We start from the raw sequence: 20,542 nt of genomic DNA on the forward strand, positions 1-20,542 counted from the left end.
AGAGAGAGATGGTGTGAGTGAGCAGGTGAGGGGGGTAAGAGCGCGGAGGTTTGAGAGAGAGAGAGAGGTTGAGAGAGGGTTTGAGAGAGAGAAGAGAGATGTGAGAGAGAGAGTGAGAGAGGGAGGTGAGAGAGAGGGGATGTGAGAGACATTGGGGTGGGAGAGAGAGGTGGTGACAGAGAGAGAGAGAGTGTGAAGGGTTGAGAGGGGGAGTGAACGAGGAAGAGAGTGAGGGGTGTTGAGAGATGAGGGTTGAGAGAAGCTGGTGAGAGAGAGGGGTTGAGCGAGGGGGTGAGAGAGAGCGGGTGAGACAGAGGGTGTGAGAAAGAGAAGGGGTGAGAGAGAGGGGTGAGGGAGAGAGGGTTCGTGAGAGAGGGAGAGAGAGAGGGGGTGGGACAGATGGGGAATGGAGAAAGATGGGGTGGGAGAGAGAGGGAGAGAGAGAGAGAAGGGTGAGAGGGAGAGTGAGTGAGAAAGAGGGGAAGTGGAAGAGAGAGAGGGGTGGGAGAGAGAGAGTGGGTGAGAGAGAGTGGGGTGAGGGAGAGAGCGGGTGAGTGAGAGAGTGGGGTGTGAGAAAAAAGGGGGAGAGACAAAGTGGGAGTGAGAGTGGGTCAGAGAAAGAGTGGAGGTAAGACAGAGAAGGGTGGGAGAGAGGGCGTGGGAGAGAGAGGGGTTGAGAGAGAGACGGGTGAGGGGAGATGGGGGTAAGAGAGAGAGGAATTGAGAAACAGACAGAGAGAGGGGTGGGAGAGAGGGAGGGGAATGAGAGAGAGAAGGATAGGAGAGAGAGATGGTGTGAGAGAGCGGGTGAGGGGGGTAAGAGAGCGCGGAGGTTTGAGAGAGAGAGGGGGTTGAGAGACGGTTTGAGAGAGAGAAGAAGGGTGAGAAGAGAAGGGGTGAGAGAGGGGGGTGGAGAGAGAGGGGGTTGAGAGAGAGAGGGGTGGAGAGAGGAGGCGTGAGAGCGAGGGGTGTGAAGGGGGTGAGAGCGAGGGGTGAGAGGGAGAGGGTTCGAGAGAGAGGGAGAGAGAGAGAGATGGGGATGGGAGAGAGAGAGACGGCGGTGAGAGTGAGATGGGGTAAGAGAGGGGAGTGAGAAGGAGAGAGGGGGTGAGAAAGAGACTGGGAGAGAGGGTGGGAGTGAGAGAAAGAGAAAGGTAAGAGAGAGAGGGGGTGTGAGAGAGAGCGGGTGAGGGGTTAAGAGAGAGAGGAGGTTTGAGAGAGAGACGGGTGAGAGATAGTGCGGGTGAGGGGGCGAGAGATGGGGGTTGATAGAGAGAAGGGGGGTGAGAGAGCGGGGGCTGAGAAAGATAGAGAGGGAGGGTGAGAGAGAGGGGGTTTGAGAGAGCGAAAGAGAGCGGGCGAGAGAGAGAGGGGATGAGGGGGTGAGAGAGAGTGTGAGAGAGAGAGGGTGAGAGAGAGGGAAGGGGGGTGAGAGAGTGGGTGAGAGAAGGGTGAGAAAGAGAGAAGGGGAGAGAGAGAGAGAGGGGTGAGAAAGAGAGAGAAGGGGAGAAAGAGAGGGGGTCAGAGAAAGAGTGGATGTGAGGGGTGTGGGAGTGGGGGTGAGAGAGAGGTGGTGAGAGAGCGGGGATGAAAGAGGGCAGGGTGAGGGAGAGGGGGGCTGAGAGAGAGAGGGGTGAGAAAGAGAGAGAAGGGGAGAAAGAGAGGGGGTCAGAGAAAGAGTGGATGTGAGGGGTGTGGAGTGGGGGTGAGAGAGAGGGGTTGAGAGAGGGGGTGAGAGAGGGGTTGAGAGAGAGGGGATGAGAGAGAGAGGGGGTTTGAGCGTGAGAGGGATGAGAGAGAGGGGAGAGAGAGGGGGTTGAGAGAGAGGGGTGTGAGAGAGAGGGGTTCGACAGGAGACAGGGGGGGAGAGATGGGGATGGGAGAGAGATGGGGATGGGAGAGAGAGGGGGGTGAGAGAGAGGGGGTTGAGAGGAGGGGTGAGGGGGGGTTGAGAGAGAGAGGGGATGAGAGAGAGAGGGGGTTTGAGAGTGAGAGGGATTGAGAGAGAGGGGTTGAGGGAGGGGTTGAGAGAGGGGTGAGAGCGAGGAATGAGAGAGAGAGGGTTCGAGAGAGAGGTTTTGAGAAAGAGTGGTTGAGATGAAGAGGAGGTGGGAGAGAAATGGGGATGGGAGAGGGGGTGAGAGAGAGAGAGAAGGGTGAGAGAGAGAGTGGGGTGGAGAGAGAGAGAGAGGGGGTGAGAGGGAGAGGGAGTGAGAAAGAGAGGGAGTGGAAGAGAAAGAGAGAGGGTGAGAAACAGAGGGGTGGAAGAGAGAGAGGTGCCGGAGAGAGAGTGGGGTGAGAGAGAGAGAGGGGTGAGAGAGAGAGAGCAAGGTGAGTGGGGTGAGGGAGAAAGGGGGACAGACAAAGTGGGATCGAGAGTGGGTCAGAGAAAGAGTAGAGGTGAGACAGAGAGGGGTTGGGAGAGAGAGGGGGTGGGAGAGAGGGGGTGGAGAGAGAGGGGGTGGGAGAGAGGGGGTGGGAGAGAGAGGGGTGGGAGAGAGAGGGGTGGGAGAGAGAGGGGTGGGAGAGAGAGGGGGGTGGGAGAGAGAGGGGGTGGGAGAGAGGGGGTGGGAGAGAGAGGGGGTGGGAGAGAGAGAGGGGGGAGAGAGAGAGAAATGGGAGTGCGATGGAGTAAGAGAGAGAGGGATGAAAACTAGACAGAGAGAGGGTAGGAGAGAGGGAGGGAGTGAGAGAGAGAAGGGTATGAGGGAGAGGCGGTGTGAGAGAGAGCGGGTGAGGGGGTGAGAGAGAGCATGTTTGAGAGTGAGAGGGGTTGAGAGAGAGGTGTTGAGAGAGAGAAGAGGGGTGAGAAAGAGAAGGGGTGAGAGAGAGGGGTGAGAGTGAGAGGGGTTGAGAGAGAGGTGTTGAGAGAGAGAAGAGGGGTGAGAAAGAGAAGGGGTGAGAGAGAGGGGTGAGAGAGAGGGGGATTGAGAGTAGGGGATGAGAGCGAGGGGTGTGAGGGGGGGGTGAGAGCGAGGGGTGAGAGTGAGAGGGGGTTGAGAGAGAGGTGTTGAGAGAGAGAAGAGGGGTGAGAAAGAGAAGGGGTGAGAGAGAGGGGTGAGAGAGAGGGGGATTGAGAGTAGGGGTTGAGAGCGAGGGGTGTGAGGGGGGGTGAGAGCGAGGGGGTGAGAGGGAGAGGATTCGAGCGAGAAGGGGAGAGAGAGAGATGGGGATGGGAGAGAGAGGGGGTGAGAGAGAGAGAAGGGTGAGAGTGAGAGACGGTGAGAGTGAGATGGGGTAAGAGAGGGAGTGAGAAGGAGAGAGAGGGGATGAGAAAGAGACTGGGAGAGGGTGGGAAAGAAGGAGTGACTGAGAGAAAGAGAAGGCTAAGAGAGAGAGGGGGCGTGAGAGAGAGCGGGTGAGGGCTTAAGAGAGAGAGGAGGTTTGAGAGAGAGAGGGGGGTGAGAGACAGAGCGGGTGAAGGGGCGAAAGGGGGTGAGATATGGAGTTGAGAGAGATAGAGAAGGGGGATGAGAGAGAGGGCCTGAGAAAGAGAGAGAGGAATGAGAGAGAGTGGGTGAGAGAGAGAGGGGGGGGGGGGGGGGGGGATAAGGGGGGTGAGAGAGAGAGCGGGTGAGTGAGAGAGAGGGGATGAGGGAATGAGAGAAAGGGTGAGAGAGAGAGAGCCGTGGGTGAGAGAGAGGGTGAGAGAGAGAGTGGGGTGAGAGAGAGCGGGTGAGTGAGAGAGAGGGGATGAGGGAATGAGAGAAAGGGTGAGAGAGAGAGAGAGAGACGTGGGTGAGAGAGGGTGAGAGAGAGAGTGGGGTGAGAGAGAGTGGGTGAGTGAGAGAGAGGGTTGTGAGAGAGAGAGGGCGATGTGAGGGGGTGTGTGAGAGAGAAAGGGGGAGAGAGAAAGGGGAGGAGAGACAAAGGGGAGACAGAGTGGGTCAGAGAAAGAGTGGAAGTGAAACAGAGAAGGGGTGGGAGAGAAGATGTGGGGGAGAGAGAGAGATTGAGAGAGAGGGTGAGAGTGAGATGGGGTGAGAGCGAGAGGGAGTGAGAAAGAGAGAGGGGAGGAGAAAGAGAGAGAGTGGGAAAGAGGGAGGGAGTGAAAGAGAGAGGGTAAGAGAGAGAGATGGGCTGAGAAAGAGAGAGAGGAGTGAGAGAGAGGGGTGAGAGAGAGGGGGATTTGATGGAGCGAGAGAGCGGGTGAGAGAGAGAGAGGGGATGAGGAGGTGTGAGAGAGAGAGGGTGAGATGAGAGGGTATGAGGGAGAAGAGGGTGAGAGAGAGAGGAGGTGAGAGAGTGGGTGAGAGAGAGAGGGGTGAGAAAGGGAGAGAAGGGTGAGAAAGAGAGAGCTGAGAAAGAGAGAGGTGGTAGAAAGAGAGGGGGTCAGAGAAAGAGTGGATGTGTGGGGGGGTGAGAGAGGGGGTGTGGGAGAGGGAGTGGGAGAGAGGGAGAGTGGGGGTGAGAGAGAGGTTGGTAAGAGAGCGGGGATGAGACAGAGGAGGGTGAGACAGAGTGGGGATGAGAGAGAGATGGGAGTGAGAGAGAGGGGTGTGAGAGAGAGGGGAGTTGAGAGAGAGGGGAGTTGAGAGAGAGGGTGTGAGAGAGAAAGGGGTTCGAGAGAGACAGGGTGGGAGAGAGATGGGGATGGGAGGGAGAGGTGTGTGTGAGAGAGAGAAGGGTGAGAGAGAGAGTGGTGAGGGGAGAGGGGGGTGAGATAGAGAGGGAGGGGTGGGAGAGAGAGTGGAGTGAGAAAGAGAGTGCGGTGAGAGTGACAGCGGGTGAGTGAGAAAGAGGGATGAGAGATGGGGCGATGTGAGGGAGTGAGAGAGAAAAGGGGAGAGACAAAGGGGAGAGAAAAAGGGGGAGTGAGAGTGGGTCAGAGAAAGAGTGGAGGTGAGACAGAGAGCGGCTGGGAGAGAGAGAACATGGGTGAGAGAGGGGTTGAGTGAGATACGGTGTGAGTGAGATGGGGTGAGAGAGAGAGATATTGAGTGGGAGAGAGGGAGGGAGTGAGAGAGAGAAGGGTAAGAGAAAGAGGAGGTTTGAGAGCAAGGGAGAGGGGTGAGAGACAGTGCGGGGTGAGGGGTTGAGAGGGGGTGAGAGAGGGGTTGAGAGAGGGTGAGAGAGAGAGGTGCTGGGAAAGAGAGAGGGGTGAAAGAGAAAGAGAGAGGGGTGAGAGAGAGAGAGCGGGTGAGTGACAGAGAGGGGATGAGGTGGGTGAGAAAGAGAGGGTGAGAGAGAGAGAGATGGGCTGAGAAAGAGAGAGGGAGTGAGAGAGAGGGGATGAGAGAGAGGTGGATTTGATAGAGCGAGAGAGCGGGTGAGAGAGAGGGAGAGGGGATGAGGGGATGTGAGAGAGAGGGTGAGATGAGAGGGTGTGAGAGAGAAGAGGGTTAGAGACAGAGGAGGTGAGAGAGTGGGTGAGAGAGAGAGAGGGTGAGAAAGGGAGAGAAGAGTGAGAAAGAGAGAGGGGGAGAGAGAGGGCAGAGAAAGAGAGACGGGGGGAGAAAGAGAGGGGGTCAGAGAAAGAGTGAATATGAGGGGGGTGAGAGAGGGAATGTGGGTGAGGGAGTGGAGAGAGAGAGAGAGAGTGGGGCTGAGAGAGTGATTGGTGAGAGAGCGGGGATGAGAGAGGGGAGGGTGAGACAGAGGGGAGTGAGAGAGAGAGGGCAATGTGAGGGAGTGAGAGAGAAAAGGGGAGAGACAAAGGGGAGAGAAAAAGGGGGAGTGAGAGTGGGTCAGGGAATGAGTGGAGGTGAGACAGAGAGCAGCTGGGAGAGAGAGAACGTGGGTGAGAGAGGGGTTGAGTGAGATACGGTGTGAGTGAGATGGGGTGAGAGAGAGAGACATTGAGTGGGAGAGAGGGAGGGAGTGAGAGAGAGAAGGGTAAGAGAAAGAGGAGGTTTGAGAGCAAGGGAGAGGGGTGAGAGACAGTGCGGGTGAGGGGTTGAGAGGGGGTGAGAGAGGGGTTGAGAGAGGGTGAGAGAGAGAGTTGCTGGGAAAGAGAGAGGGGTGAAAGAGAAAGAGAGAGGGGAGAGAGAGATAGGGTTTGGAAGAGCGAGAGAGAGCAGGTGAGAGATAGAGGGGATGAGGGAGGTGAGAAAGAGGGTGAGATGAGAGGGTGAGAGAGAGAAGGGGGTGAGAGGGAGAGCGGGTGATGTGAGGGGGTGAGAAAGGGGAGAGACAAAGGGTAGAGAAAGAGTGGAATTAAAACAGGGGGGGAGAGAGGGTGTGGGATTGAGAGAGAGGGGGTAAGAGAGTGAGGTGGTTTGAGAGAGAGCGAGAGAGAGCAGGTGAGAGAGAGAGGGGTGAGGGGGGGATGAAAGAGAGAGAGTGAGAGAGAGGGGAATAAGAATAAGAGAGATTGGGGTGGGAGAGAGAGGGAGTGACAGAGAGAGGGAGTGAGGTGGGAGAAAGTGAGGGGTTGAGAGATGGGGGTTGAGAGAGGGGGATGAGAGAGAGGGGGTTTGAGAGAGGAGGGTGAGGGAGAGAGGTGGTGAGGCAGAGGGTGTGAGAGAGAGAGAGGGGGGTGAGAGAGAGGGGTGAGAGAGGGGAGTGAGAGAGATGGGGTTTGGAGAGAGGGGGTGAGAGAGAGAGGGGGTGTGAGAGAGAGGGGGTGAGAGAGAGAGGGGGTGAGAGAGAGGGGGTGTGAGAAAGGGTAGTGAGAGAGAGGGATGAGAGAGAGAGAGGGAGTGAGAGAGGGGGTGTGAGAAAGGGGTAGTGAGAGAGAGGGGGGGTGAGAGAGGGGGTGGTGAGAGAGAGGGGGGTGAGAGAGAGGGGGAGTGAGAGAGAGTGAGAGAGAGTAGGGGTGAGAGAGAGAGTGGGTGTGAGAGAAGGGGGAGTGAGAGAGAGGGGGGTTGAGAGAGAGGGGCAGTGTGAGAGAGTGAGGGGTGAGAGAGAGAGGGAATGAGAAAGAGAGAGGGTGGGAAGAGGGGAGAGAGGGGGTGAGAGATGGGGTGAGAGAGAGAGGGAGAGAGTGACGGGTGAGAGAGAGTGATGGGTTGAGAGAGAGAGAAGAGGGTGAGAGAAGGAGTGAAGCGAGGGTTGAGATGGAGAGGGGTTGAGAGAGAGGGGGTGAGAGAGAGGGGGGGTTTGAGAGAGAGGGTGTGAGAGACAAAGTGGTTCGAGAGAGACAGGATGGGAGAGAGATGGGGATGGGAGAGGGGGTGGGAGAAGGAGAGGGGTGTGTGAGAGGGGGTGTGAGAAGGGGTGAGAGAGAGATGGGTGAGAGAGAGAGGGAAGGTGGTGAGTGAGAGGGTGAGTGAAGGGGGGTGAGAGAGGGGTGAGTGATGTGGGGGTGAGTTGGGTGTGAGAGGTGAGGGGTGTTGTGAGAGGGGTGGTGTGAGAGTGAGGGGTGGAGAGAGATGGGTGAAGAGAACTGGGTGAGAGAGAGGGAGAGAGAGAGTTTGTGTGAGAGAGGGATAAGAGAGAGAGGGGTGATGAGAGAGAGAGGGGATGAGAGAGAGTGGTGCGGTAGAGAGAGTGGTGGAAGTGAGAGCGGGTGAGAAAGAGACAGGGGGTGACAGAGATACAGGCTGAGAGAGGGGGAGGGAGAGAGTGGGTGAGAGAGAGGGGGTGAGAGAGAGAGAGGGTGAGAGAGAGAGAGAGAGAGGTGTGTGTGAGAGAGAGGGGTGAGAGAGGGGATGTGTGAGAGAGATCAGGGTGGGAGAGACTGGGGAGAGAGAGGGGGCTGAGAGAGAGAGAGGGCTGAGAGAGAGGGTGTGAGAGAGAGAGAGGGGTGTGAGAGAGATCGGAGTGGAAGAGAGAGCGGGTGAGAAAGGGGGGGTGAGAGAGAGACAGACTGAGAGAGGGTGAGAGAGAACGTGAGAGAGAGGCGTGAGAGAGAGGGGATGAGAGAGCGCGGTAAGAGAGAGTGAGTGGAAAGCGAGTGAGGGGTGAGAGGGTGAGGGCGAGAAGGGCGATGAGAGAGATCGGGGTGGAAGAGAGAGCGGGTGAGAAAGAGAGAGGGGGTGAGAGAGAGTGGAGGAGTGAGAGTGGGTGAGAGAGGGGTGTAAAGAGTGGGAGAGTTGGGGAGTGATGGAGAGAGGGGGGAGGGGTGAGAAAGGGGTGAGAGAGAGGTGAGAGAGAGGGGGTAGAGAGAGGGGGGAGAGAGAGGGGTGGGGAGGGGAATGAGAGAGGGGGAGAGAAGGGTGTGAGAGAGGGGTGAGAGACAGGGGAGGGAAGGGGGAGGGAGAGGGGTGAAAGAGAGGGTGAGAGAGAGAGTGGGAAGGGGGAGAGAGAAAGGGGGTGAGAGAGGGGTAAAGAGAGGGGGAGAGAGAGGAAGGAGAGAAAGGGGAGAGGGTGAAAGGGGGAATGAAGCAATAGGGTGAGAGAAAGGGGGTGAGAGGGGGGAGAGAGCACGAGAGGGGCAGAGAGAGAGGGTAAGAGAGTGAGAGGCGGGGAGAGAAACAGGGTGAGAGAGATGGGTTGAGAGTACGAGGGGGTGTGAGCGAGAGAGAGAGGGGGGCAAGAGAGAGTGAAAGGTGCAAATGAGCAGGAGGGAGGGGATGGAAATGAGACAGAGAGTTTGAGAGCGAGAGAGTGCACGAGAAGGGGACAAAGAGAGAGAGAGCGAGCGAGAGAGACAGAAAGAGAGATAGCGAGGAGGCAGAGCGTGATAGGGAGAGATAGAGGGCGATCCAGTGACAGAGGGATGGGAGGGGAGAGAGAAGTCGGGTGAGAGAGAGAGTTTGGGTGGAGAGTGAGTGAGGGGGTGAGAGAGAAAGAGAGGGTGAGAAAGAGAGAATGAGAGTGAGGGGGTGAGAGAGAGAGTCAGAGAGAGAAGTCTCAGGGAGGACCAGTACAGCAGAGGTGAAAGCAGGTCCCTCACAAGATGATGTGAATGAAGCCGAGAATGTAGCTGTTCCTTCCCCAGCTCTGTGTCTATGTCCTGTCTTCCAGGTCTGAATACAGAAGGTCACTAACCCCTCACTGTGCTGTTTACTGTGAGTGATCTTACCGACTGCAGGATTTACTGAAGGCTCCAGACCTCCCTCTTCATGTCTCTCTGACTGACCAAGCGTCTTTGATGTGGTTATGGACGAGACAAGAGTTAGGAATTCGGCTGAGATAGGAACATCCAGATGACCTACAGGAGACAGAGAAACAGACAGAATGGGAAATTAGACTGATGCAGTGAGGGTTACACATGGAGAATGGCACTGAGTCCACAGAGATCTGGAAAATCCCAGTCTCCATCCCTGGCCTGTGCTGCTGTGTCTCTCTGGAATGGAGAATTCTGTTTGCTCAGGATCTGGCGTAGCTGCAAGTGTGAGAGACACTGACAGAGGCAGCAATTAGACCCACACAGTGAGGGATACCACATGGAGAGAGACTGAGTGATATCACCAGAGTGCAGGAAGGTATCAGGATCACACAATGGTCATGATGAAAGGGTTGGGATTCATGGTGCACGGGGATCAGTACTCAGTTACAGGTGAGCTACGAGTGGGACAGGTGATGGCCTCGTGCTATTCTCACCCGACTGTTCATCCAGATATTAATGCCGGTGTCCAGTATAACCCATCTAACTGCTTAATATCCTTTTAGGAAGGAAATCTATTATAGACAGCGGGTCTGGCCTACACATGATCCAGACCCAGAGCGATGGGGTTGACTCTAAACTGCTCTCTGCAATGATCCAGCAAGGCACTCAGCTCAAGGGCAGCTCGGGGTGGGCATGCGATGCTGGCCAGCCAGAGACAGCAACATCCCGTGAGTGAATTAAACACAACACTGCTGGGAGCAGTGTCCTGGTCAACTAAGTCGGTAGGCTTATGGACAGGGCTTTAAACTGACAGAGAGGATGCAGGGCCAGGGTTCAGGTGAAAGGAACTTTCCAAATCCAAAGAGAAAATTGTGATGTAGCTGAAGACAAGCAGAAAGGAACAGGAAGAGACAGAGTTTAACTGAAACTGTACATCAGTGAATTGGACTGTGACAAGAAATTGTGGAAAGAGTCAGTCGTAATGTTCTTTTTTGGACTGGACAAAGTCTCTGCAATAAGGTGGATGGACTGGGGCACAGAGATAAATGAGATTCAGTGGTGACAGGGTGAACAAAAGGTGGAACATGAATATTCTATTGTTCACCTCCTTGAGGGGTGTCAGGGAGTGCAGGATGGGTAACCCTGACAGTAATGGGTAACAAAGGCATTACAGCGAAAGCATTGGGCCTCAGATGATGCAGCTGAATCAGTCTGAATGCAGAATCTGGGTAACACGTGTCAAAAACACAAGCAGGAGAACAGTTTAGAGGCTGCCGAACAGCATTTCATTGCTCAACCCTGTTCCACATTCCAATGTATTCCTGTGTAATCCAAAGGCACTGTGATAATTCTGGGAGACTTCAGTCTTTGTATAATCTGGGACAGTCACATCGGCAAAAGGGATGGTCTCCGAACTCCTCTTTGGATGTTTGTGTCAGTGTTTCTTTGAATAAGACGTTGTGGAAACAGCCAGGGAGGTGACTATCTCAGATCGACCGTTGGGTGATGACGCTGAGGGAAGGAGTAATGTCACACTGAGATTTCCTCTGGGAAATTGTAGTGTAGTGGAATTCAGCGAGATGATTGATTGTTAAAGTGACCATAAACCACACCCTATAATCACAACCAAAGCCATTGACATGTGTTTGAGAGGAGAACTGACCAAGGTAAACAGGGGAAACAGTGAAGTGTATGGCTGGTAATGGACAGTGCAAAACATTTACAGTCAGAGAGATGGACAGCACAGAAACAGGGCCTTCGGTCCAACTCATCCACACCACCCACCTATCCGAACATAATCTCATCACATTTGCCAGCACTTGGCCCAAATCCCTCTCACCCTTCCTGTTCTTATACCCATCCAGATGCCTATTAAATGCAGTAATTGTACCAGTCTCCACCACTTCACCAGGCAGGTTATTCCATACTCGCAACACCCTCCACATCAAAACGTTGTCCCTTAGGTTCCTTTTATATCTTTCCCCTCTCATCCTGAACCTAGGCCCTCCAGTTCTGGACTACCCCACCCCAAGGAAAAGACCTTGTCTGTTAAACCTAACCATGCCTCTCATGGCTTTATAAACCTCCATATGGGTTATCCCTCGGCCTCAGACAATCCAGGGAAAACATCCCCAGCCCATTTAACCTCTCCCTTTAGCTCAAATCCTCCAATCCTGTCAGCATCTTTGCAAATCTTTTCTGAACCCTTTCAATTGACACAACATCATTCCGATAGGGAGGAGACTAGAATTGCACGCAATATGCCAAAACTGGCTTATCCAATGTCCTGTACAGCCACAACATGACCTCCCAACTCCTCTACTCAATGCACTGATCAGTAAACACAAGCATACCAAACACCTTCTTCACTATCCTATCGACCCACAATTCTCCTTTCAAGGAACAATGAACCTACACTCCAAGGTCTCTTTGTTCAGAAACACTCCCTGGGACCTTAACATTAAGTGTTAAAGTCCTGCGAAGAGTTGCTTTCCCAAAATGCAGCACCTCCCATTTATCTGAATGAAGCTCCATCTCCCACCCCTCAGCCCATTGGTCCATCAGTTCACCATCCCGTTGTAATGTGATGTAACATTCTTCACTGTCCACTACCCCTCCAATGTTGGTGTCATCTCCAAACTTACTAACTATACCTGCTGTGTTCACATTCAAATCATTTATATAATTAATGGAAAGTAGTGGACGCAGCATCGATCCTTGTGGCACTCCACTGGTCACAGGTCTCCAGGCTGAAAAAACCACCCTCCACAACCACCCTCTGTCTTCTACCTTCGTGCCAGTTCTGTATCCAAATGGCTGGTTTTCCCTGTATTCGGTGAGATCTATCCTTGCTCTCCAATCTCCCATGTGGAAACATTTCAAACACCTTACTGAAGTCCATGTCTCTCACATCCACCTCTATGCCCTCATCAATCCTTTTGTTACTTCTTCAAAAAATATCTTGAGCCATGATTTCCCACGTACAAAGCAATGCTGACTATCCCCAATTAGACATTGCCTTTCTGAACACATGTAATTCCTGTCCCTCATGTATCCGTCGCTCAATGTGTCCACGACTGACGTCAGGCGTACCAGTCTGTAGTTCCCTGGCTTTTCCATACCACCCTTCTTAAACAGTGGCACCACGTTAGCCCAACCTCCAGTCTTCTGGTACCTCACCTGTGAATACCGATGATACAAATATCTCAGTAAGAGGCCCAGCAAACACTTCTCTAGCTTCCCACAGAGATCGAGAGTACACCTGATAAGGTCCTGGGGATTTATCCACCTTTAACCATTTCAAGACATCCAGCACCTCCTCCTCTGTAATGTGGACATTTTGCAAGATGACATCATCTCTTTCCCAATGCTACTTCTCAAACCATCATTCTATTCGATATCTTCCATGTCCTTCTCGACAGGAAATACTTGTTCAGATTCTCCCCCATCTCCTGCAGCTCCACGTGCAGGCTGTCTTGATCATTGAGGGGCCCTATTCTCTCCCTAGTAACTCTTTTGTCCTTTTTGGATTTATAAAAACATTTTGGATTCTCCTTAAATCTATTTGCCAAAGCAATCTCATGTCCCCTTTTTGCCCTCCTGATTTCCCTCTATCCCTACACAACACAGCACTCACCCCCTCCCTGACTGATCCCTACCCAACACTGCACTCACCCCCTCCCTGACTGATCCCTACCCAACACTGCACTCACCCCCTCCCTGACTGATCCCTACCCAACACTGCAATCTCCCCCTCCCTGACTGATCCCAGCCAACACTGCAATCTCCCCCACGACTGATCCCAACCCAACCCTGCAATCTCCCCCTCCCTTACTGATCCCTACCCAACACTGCACTCACCCCCTCCCTGACTGATCCCTCCCCAACACTGCACTCACCCCCTCCCTGACTGATCCCTACCCAACTCTACAATCTCCCCCTCCCTGACTGATCCTTAGCCAGCACTGCAATATCCCCCCTGACTGATCCTTACCCAGCACTGCAATCACCCCCTCCCAAGGAAAAAAAAATAACTAGAGAGAAAATAGGACCCTTCAAGGACCAAAGTGGACGTGTGTGTGCAGAATCAGAGGAGTTATTTCCCCTCTGTGTTGACCTTGGAGAAGGACATGAAGGCTTGGGAACTTGGGCAAGTTAGTGATGATCTCTTGGTGTCAGACCATATCACAGGAGAGGATGTGTTGAATGTGTTAGAATGTATGAAGGTGGATAAATCTCCTGGACCTGACCAAACATATCCAACAGTACCTCAAGAGGCGAGGGAAGTTCTTGTGGATTCCCTGTTGATCTTTTTGCCTCACCGTTAGCCATGGGTGAGGTCCCGGAAGACTGGAGGACAGTCTTGTTGCGCCCTTATTCAAGAATGGCTGCAAAGATAAACCTGGGAACTATAGATCAGTAAACCTAACATCCGTGATAAGTAAGTTACTTGAGAACATGCTGAGAGATTAGATAGACATGCATTTGGAAATACAACATTTGATTGGGAGTAGTCAGCAAAGCCTTGTGCATGGGAGACCATGCCTCACAAATTAGTCAGCGTTCTTTATTGAAGTGATCAGGAAGTTTGACGAGGGCAGGCCAGTACATCTAGACTCTACAGATTTCAGGAAGGCCTTTGATAAGGTTCCACATGGTACCTTGCTCTGGAAGGTTAGATCGCATGGACTCCAGGGGGCGTTGGCAAGCTGGGTACACAATTGGCTTGATGGTAGGAAGCAGAGGGTAACAGTCAGACTGGAGGCCGTTGACTCGTGGTGTGCCTCAGCGGTCATAGAATCATAGAATCCCTCCTCTGTGGAAACAGGCCCTAAGGCCCAACAAGTCCACTGGCCCTCTGAAGATTATTTCACTCAAACCCATTCACCTACTTTATTACTCTGCATTTACCCCTGAGTAATGCAACTTACTTACACATCCATGAACATTCTCGGCAATTGAGCATTGCCAATTTACTTGACCTGCAGATCTTTGGATTGTGGGAGGAAACCGGTGCATCCAGAGGAAATCAACTGGGGAGAATGTACAAACTCAGTTGGTGTGTCATGGTGGCTCAGTGGTTGGCACTGCTGCCTCACAGCGCCAGGTACCCAGGTTCGACCCCAGCCTCGGGTGACTGTGTGGAGTTTGCACATTCTCCCTGTGTCTGTGTGGGTTTCCTTTGGGTGCTCCGGTTTTCTCCCCATTCCAAAGATGCGCAGGTCAGATGAATTGGCCAGGCTAAATTGCCTATATTGCTAGGTGCATTTGTTAAGGGTAAATGTTGGGTAGGGAGAATGGCTCTGGGTGGGTTACTCTTCAGCAGGTCGGTGTGGTTTGTTGGGCCAAATGGTCTGTTTCCATACTGGAGGAAATCTAACCCTAACAGGATCTAACCCCCACAGAGCATCCTGTGAGGTTGGATTTGAACCCAGATCCGCGGTGCTGTGAGGCAGCAGTGCTAACCACTGAGCCATTGTGCCACTGAGCTGGTCAGTGCTAGACCCATGGCTGTTTGTTATCTATATCAATGATTTGGATGAGGATGTTTAAGGCATGATTAGAAAGTTTGCAGATTACACTAAAATAAGTGAGGAAGGTTCTCAGCAATTGCAACAGGACCTTGATCAGCTGGGGAATTGGGCTGAGAAATGGCAAATGGAGTTTAATACAGACAAGGGTGAGATCTTGCATTTTGGAAAGTCACATCAAGACAGGGGTTTCATGGTGAATGGTAGGGCCTGAAGGAGTGTAGTGGAGCAGAGAGACCTTGGATTCCAGGAGCACGGTTCTCTGAACTCAGGGAGACAGGGCAGTGAAGAAGGCTTTTGGCACACTGGGCCCTTCACCAGTCAGGGCATGGAATATCGAAGTTGGGAAGTTCTGTTGTAGTTGTGCAGGATGTTGGTGAGGCCGCACTTGGAATATTGTGTTCGGTTTTACCCACCTTGCTATAGGAAGGATGGTATTGTACTAGATCAGATCAGAGGAATAGATAGAGTAGACAGTCAGAGACTTTCCCCCCGGGTACAACAGAGTTTTACAAGGGGACATAAATTTAAGGTGAAGGGTGGAAGGTATAGGGGAGATGTCAGGGGTGGGTTCTTTACCTAGAGAGTGGTGGGGGCATGGAATGCGCTGCCCGTGGGAGTGGTAGAGTCAGAATCATTGGCGACCTTTAAGCGGCATTTGGATAGGTACATGGATGGGTGCTTAATCTAGGATAGAAGTTCGGCACAACATCGTGGGCCGAAGGGCCTGTTCTGTGCTGTATTGTTCTATGTTCTATGTTCTATGTTCTAGAAAGAGGACAGAAGAAATTTACAAGGATGTTGCCAGAACTCAACTAGACAGATAAAGAGAGAGGTTGGACAAGCAAGGACATTTTCTTTCGTGTGTAGGAGACTGAGGGGGTGTCCTTATAGAGGTGTATAAGATCATGGAAGGCATGGATAGGGTGAATGCACTCAGTCTTTAACCAAGGCTTGGGGAATCAAGGATGAAAGGGCATCAGTTTAAGGTGAAAGGGGAAGATTAAAAGGGAACCTGAGGGACAATGCTTTTACCCAGAGGGTGGTACACATACGGAATGAACTACCAGTGGTCGAGGAGGATACATTTAAGAACAATTAAAAGACCAAAGCAATAGGAACACGAGCAGGGACAAATGTGAAACAGTCCTGCAGAATTTCACAGGAAGCCAGCCTGGCCTTGCAGTGAAGGGTTCCTGGTACAGGAGCTATGGTGAGATGCCCATAGAGAACTGGGGAAGGAAGCTGGAAAGCTCACTCCACTGCCGATAGCCTGGAGGACCCCCAGCTGGGATAAGGCAGCTGGGATCCGGTCACCACAGGGAAACCTACAGGCTGTGACCGAGCTAGGTCTCCGACACAATGAGCAGGACAGAAGGTTGCAGGAACATGGGACTACTCCAGTTCCAATTGGGAAGAGCCCAATCCAGTGAAAGGAGGGTCTCTGGGGATGGGGAGGCAGCCTCAGGATACATTGACAATCTGGAAGGACAGTGTATGAGCTCCAAACAGCTGCATGGGTCCTGTACACCTACAACACGGAACAACACACATCAGGCCCTAGTAGGAGGTGTCAGGAGCAAATACAATCCCTAGGGAACTAGCACCCCTCCCAGAATGGGATAATGTGTGCCTTTGGGGTTCTACCTCCCCAGGGAGATAACGACAGTCCCCACACTGACACATCCACACCCTCTCACCGATGGGGACTCCCACTGCCTTGTTCTCAGGTAACTGCATCTTTTGCCCCCAGCCCTGACCCACAGACGGACCCAGATTCCATGAATCATGTGGTTCCCCAGTGTAAAGCAGCTTATGGTCTCACTCTGTACACAACAGCCGTTCCAGGCACCCAGCTGGTGGGCAGCACTAAAAAGGCCACTCTGTTTGTTTCTGTCTCAAACCCAGATACATTTTTGAATGAGATAGACCAACAGTCTGTCATACACGGACTGGATGCTGACAAACAAACTAAATTAATCACCATGTGACTTTGTCCACCAGGCCATTCAGCCCTCCCTGAGGGACAACAGTGAGGGAGGGGCATCCATGATGAAATGAAGGCAGCAGTCCTCACTGCTCGAGAAAAGTCCCATCCCGAATTAGTGACAAACAGCGTAAATATTTGTTCCAGGAGAACACCCACATGAACATGTCTCACTGTCAGTTACAGCAGCTCACCAAGGACTGGGTTAATGACAGCTGTAAGGACACTTTCGGTGGGGCACTGGGCCGGGTGCGAGGGATTCCAGTTATCCCAAGTGACAATGTTAGGATGGGGATCTTTGAAGACGAAAATATCGGAATTACATTAAAGAAGGTATTTGGATGGGTTATCATGATTCCCTCCCACATGCTGTGGAGATAGAGGGGACATTGACAGGGACCACACTTACGTAAATAGAGAATAGACAATAGACAATAGATGCAGGAGTAGGCCATTCAGCCCTTCGAGCCTGCCCCACCATTCAATATGATCATGGCTGATCATTCCCAATCAGTATCCTGTTCCAGCCTTATCTCCATAACCCTTGACTCCACTATCTTTAAGAGCTCTATCCAATTCTTTCTTAAATGAATCCAGAGACTGGGCCTCCACTGTCCTCTGGGGCAGAGCATTCCACACAGCCACCACTCTCTGGGTGAAGTAGTTTCTCCTCATCTCTGTCCTTAAATGGTCTACCCCGTATTTTTAAGTTGTGTCCACTGGTTCGGCACTCCCCCATCAGCGGAAATATGTTTCCTCCTGCCAGAGTGTCCAATCCTTTCATAATCCTATACGTTTCAATCAGATCCCCTCTCAGTCTTCTAAACTCAAGGGTATACAAGCCCAGTCGCTTCAGTCTTTCCGTGTAAGGCAATCCTGCCATTCCAGGAATTGACCTCGTGAACCTACGCTGCACTCCCTCAATAGCCAGAATGTCTTTCCTCAAATTTGGAGACGAGAATTGTACACAGTACTCCAGGTGTGGTCTCACCAGGGCCCTGTACAGCTGCAGAAGCACCTCTTTGCTTCTATACTCAATTCCTCTTGTTATGAAGGCCAGCATGCTATTACCCTTCTTCACGACCTGCTGTACCTGCATGCTTGCCTTCATTGACTGGTGGACAAGAACACCCAGATCTCTCTGAACAGCCCCTTTACCTAATTTGATACCATTGAGGTATATTCTGTCTTCCTGTTCTTGCCACCAAAGTGGATAACCAGACATTTATCCACATTAAACTGCATCTGCCATGCATCTGCCCACTCACCTAACTTGTCCAGGTCAGCCTGTAATCTCCTAACATCCACATCACATTTCACCCTACCACCCAGCTTTGTATCATCAGCAAATTTGCTAATGTTATTGCTGATACCATCTTCTATATCATTTACATATATTGTAAAAAGCTGCGGTCCCAGCACGATCCCTGCGGTACCCCACTGGTCACTGCCTGCCATTCCGAAATGGAGCCGTTAATCACTACCCTTTGTTTCCTATTAGCCAACCAATTCTCTATCCAATCTAGTACTTTGCCCACAATACCGTGCGCCCTAATTTTACTCACTAACCTCTTGTGTGGAGGAACAGGCCAGACCATGGCATTCCCATCGCCTGTCATTAACGAATTCGGCTCCTCTCACATCAAGCTGTGGTCCTAACCACACTCACCTTGATATATCTCGGGATCCCGGTGGTTAGGATTACAGGCTGTAACAGATGGGTACGATCATGGTGAATAATGCCTGGATACACCCCCCAGGGACTGGTAGGTAGATGGAACTCCCCGGGTGATCACCTTAGTTTCATTCATTTGCAGTGTTTGAGTGTTCCTGGCTGGGCCCAGTATTGATTGCCTGTCCGTAGCTGCTCGGGAGCTGGTTTTGGTGGTGAGCTGCCTCCTTGAACTGTTGCAGGTGGTGGACCCACAATGTCCTTCGGGAAGGAATTCCTGGAGTTTGAGCCAGCAGGTCTCATTCCCTTGCATTTATTCTGCTCACCGGATGTTGACTATGCATCACAATTCTGTATGGATTCTCAGAACGGAATATGTTTTGTCAAAACTGTTTGGAGAGCCACAGTCACTCGGTGGTTAGCACTGTCACCTCACAGCGCCAGAGACCTGGGTTTGATTCCACTCTTGAGCGACTGTCTGTGCCGAGTTTGTACGTTCTCCCTACATCAGTATGGGTTTTCTCCCACTGTTCAATGGTGGGCATTTTTGACAGATTGCCCATAGTGTTGAGGGATATTCCGGTTAGCTGGAATAGCCATGGGAAATGCAGGGTTTCACAGATATCATCAGGGGATAGATCTGAGTTGGATTCTCTTCAGAGGGTCATTGTGCACTCGATGGGCTGAAGGGCCTGTTTCTGCTCTGTAGGGATTCTATGGTATCACTTATCAGCCATATGACAATCAGTTTGACCAATGTACAAAATGGTTTTCGCTCAAACAGCAGGCTACTCTGACAACAAACATAACCAGCTTTTAAAATTAGGTTTGTAATTCATTGTATAAGCTTCTTTCTATTCAAAAGACTGGATGGGGGAGGGGGAATGGGTGAAATGTTCCTGCCTCCTTGCTAAAACACAGATAGACAGCCAAGAGATGCTGGGTATATTGGACAAGTTATACTCCCAAATCACAAAAGCCAGACAGCAGCCAGATGGTTATCCCATCAGCGTAATGTCAAAGGCAACAGTTCCCCTGGGCAGACATATCCCTAATAACGTCTCCACCAAACAAAGGAGGGCCCAGACAGGAAGGTACCGGGTCCTGCTACACAAAGAAACTAACAGGAACAAGCCATCCAAATGATTAGCAAGGCTTCAAACTATTAACTGATTCTCCGAATTGGCCAGAAGTATAGAAAGTTCTGGGAAACCATCCAGAAATGAACAAAACCAGGGATCACCTGCAGACTGATCTCTTGAAATTTCTGGAGGCTTTCTGAGGTGACCAACACGGCAAGGGACAGAGACCAGCTCACCATCTAGAGAGAGGGAGAGAGAGAGGGAGAGAGAGACAAGCTGAAGGGAACCTCAGGAGCATGGGAGAGAGGGAGTGTGAAAAACCATTGAGAGAGAGAGAGAGCTGGAACCAACTGGAATACTGAGTGTCACCCCTTCAGTCTGTCCATGCTTTAACGCCTGTTTGTCTCAGTCTGACTTCCCCTTCTCTCCTTGTCCTTCTCTCTCCCTGTCTGTCTCCTTCTCTCAATCTGCCTTTCTCTCACACCCTCCCTCTCACTGTCTGTCTCTGCCCCATCTTTCTCTCATCCCCCTTCTCCATCCCCACTCGCTCTACCTCTCTCTCTTTTTCTCAACCTCCCTTTCTCTTTTTCTTTATTTCAGACCTGAAAGTGCTCACCCAATTTTGACCCCGCTAAAAACATTTGCCCCTCATTTTAACTCTCCTCCCAAATTTATTCCCTTCCCCAAATACCTTCCCTCCCAAATACCTACCTTACCAACTGTGCCCCCCTCAAATATTTCGCTGCCCCCAACATTGCTGTGAGCCCCACTCCCTGGGGCATAGGGAGTTGAGTGGAAAAGTGTGGAGCTGGAAAAGCCCAGCAGCTCAGGCCTGACCCATCGACTCTCCTGGCTGACCCGTTGTGCTTCCCCAGCTCCACACTTTGTAAATCTGACTCTCCAGCATCTGCAGTCCTCACTTTCTCACACAGGTAAATGAGTCTGGGTTGACTGACTCGCCTGAGACGATTTTAATGTACAGCAAGATCCCAGTCCGAGAATTACAGAAGGTTTACATCCCAGATGGAGTCCTTTCTGCCCATCATCCCCCCTCACCCATTAAATGATCCTGGTCCGGTTCAGGATCCTCAGGATTGGCCCCTGAATGGCCTCATTGACTATCCTTCCTGTGCAGACCTCTTCACAACCCTGTCTCAGATTTTGCATCACATGTTATCCCTCCCTCCATCTCTCTCTGACAACAGCCCCTCCTTTCTCCACCAACCCCAAAACCCCATCAAACCCTCCCCCTGTCTCTGGCTGTCCCACTCTCTCCTTGTCTCCCACTCTCCCCCTTCCAATGCAGACTCACAGTCCCTGGGTTGGAGGACATAG

The 20,542-nt window shown here is 52.0% G+C and overlaps 1 long non-coding RNA gene across 1 annotated transcript in view; it reads right to left on the bottom strand.

Annotated features, from left to right (window-relative positions):
- Positions 1 to 20,542, bottom strand: part of LOC140465092 (uncharacterized) — a 959,861-nt gene that overhangs the window by 739,432 nt on the left and 199,887 nt on the right. The window contains exon 2 of the long non-coding RNA XR_011955092.1: positions 8,909 to 9,037. This is a non-coding gene — a long non-coding RNA (uncharacterized lncRNA). The remainder of the gene's footprint in view (positions 1 to 8,908; positions 9,038 to 20,542) is intronic.

This window comes from Chiloscyllium punctatum, chromosome 41 (genome assembly GCF_047496795.1).
Source record: "Chiloscyllium punctatum isolate Juve2018m chromosome 41, sChiPun1.3, whole genome shotgun sequence".
In the NCBI taxonomy this organism is placed as follows: Eukaryota; Metazoa; Chordata; class Chondrichthyes; order Orectolobiformes; family Hemiscylliidae; genus Chiloscyllium; species Chiloscyllium punctatum.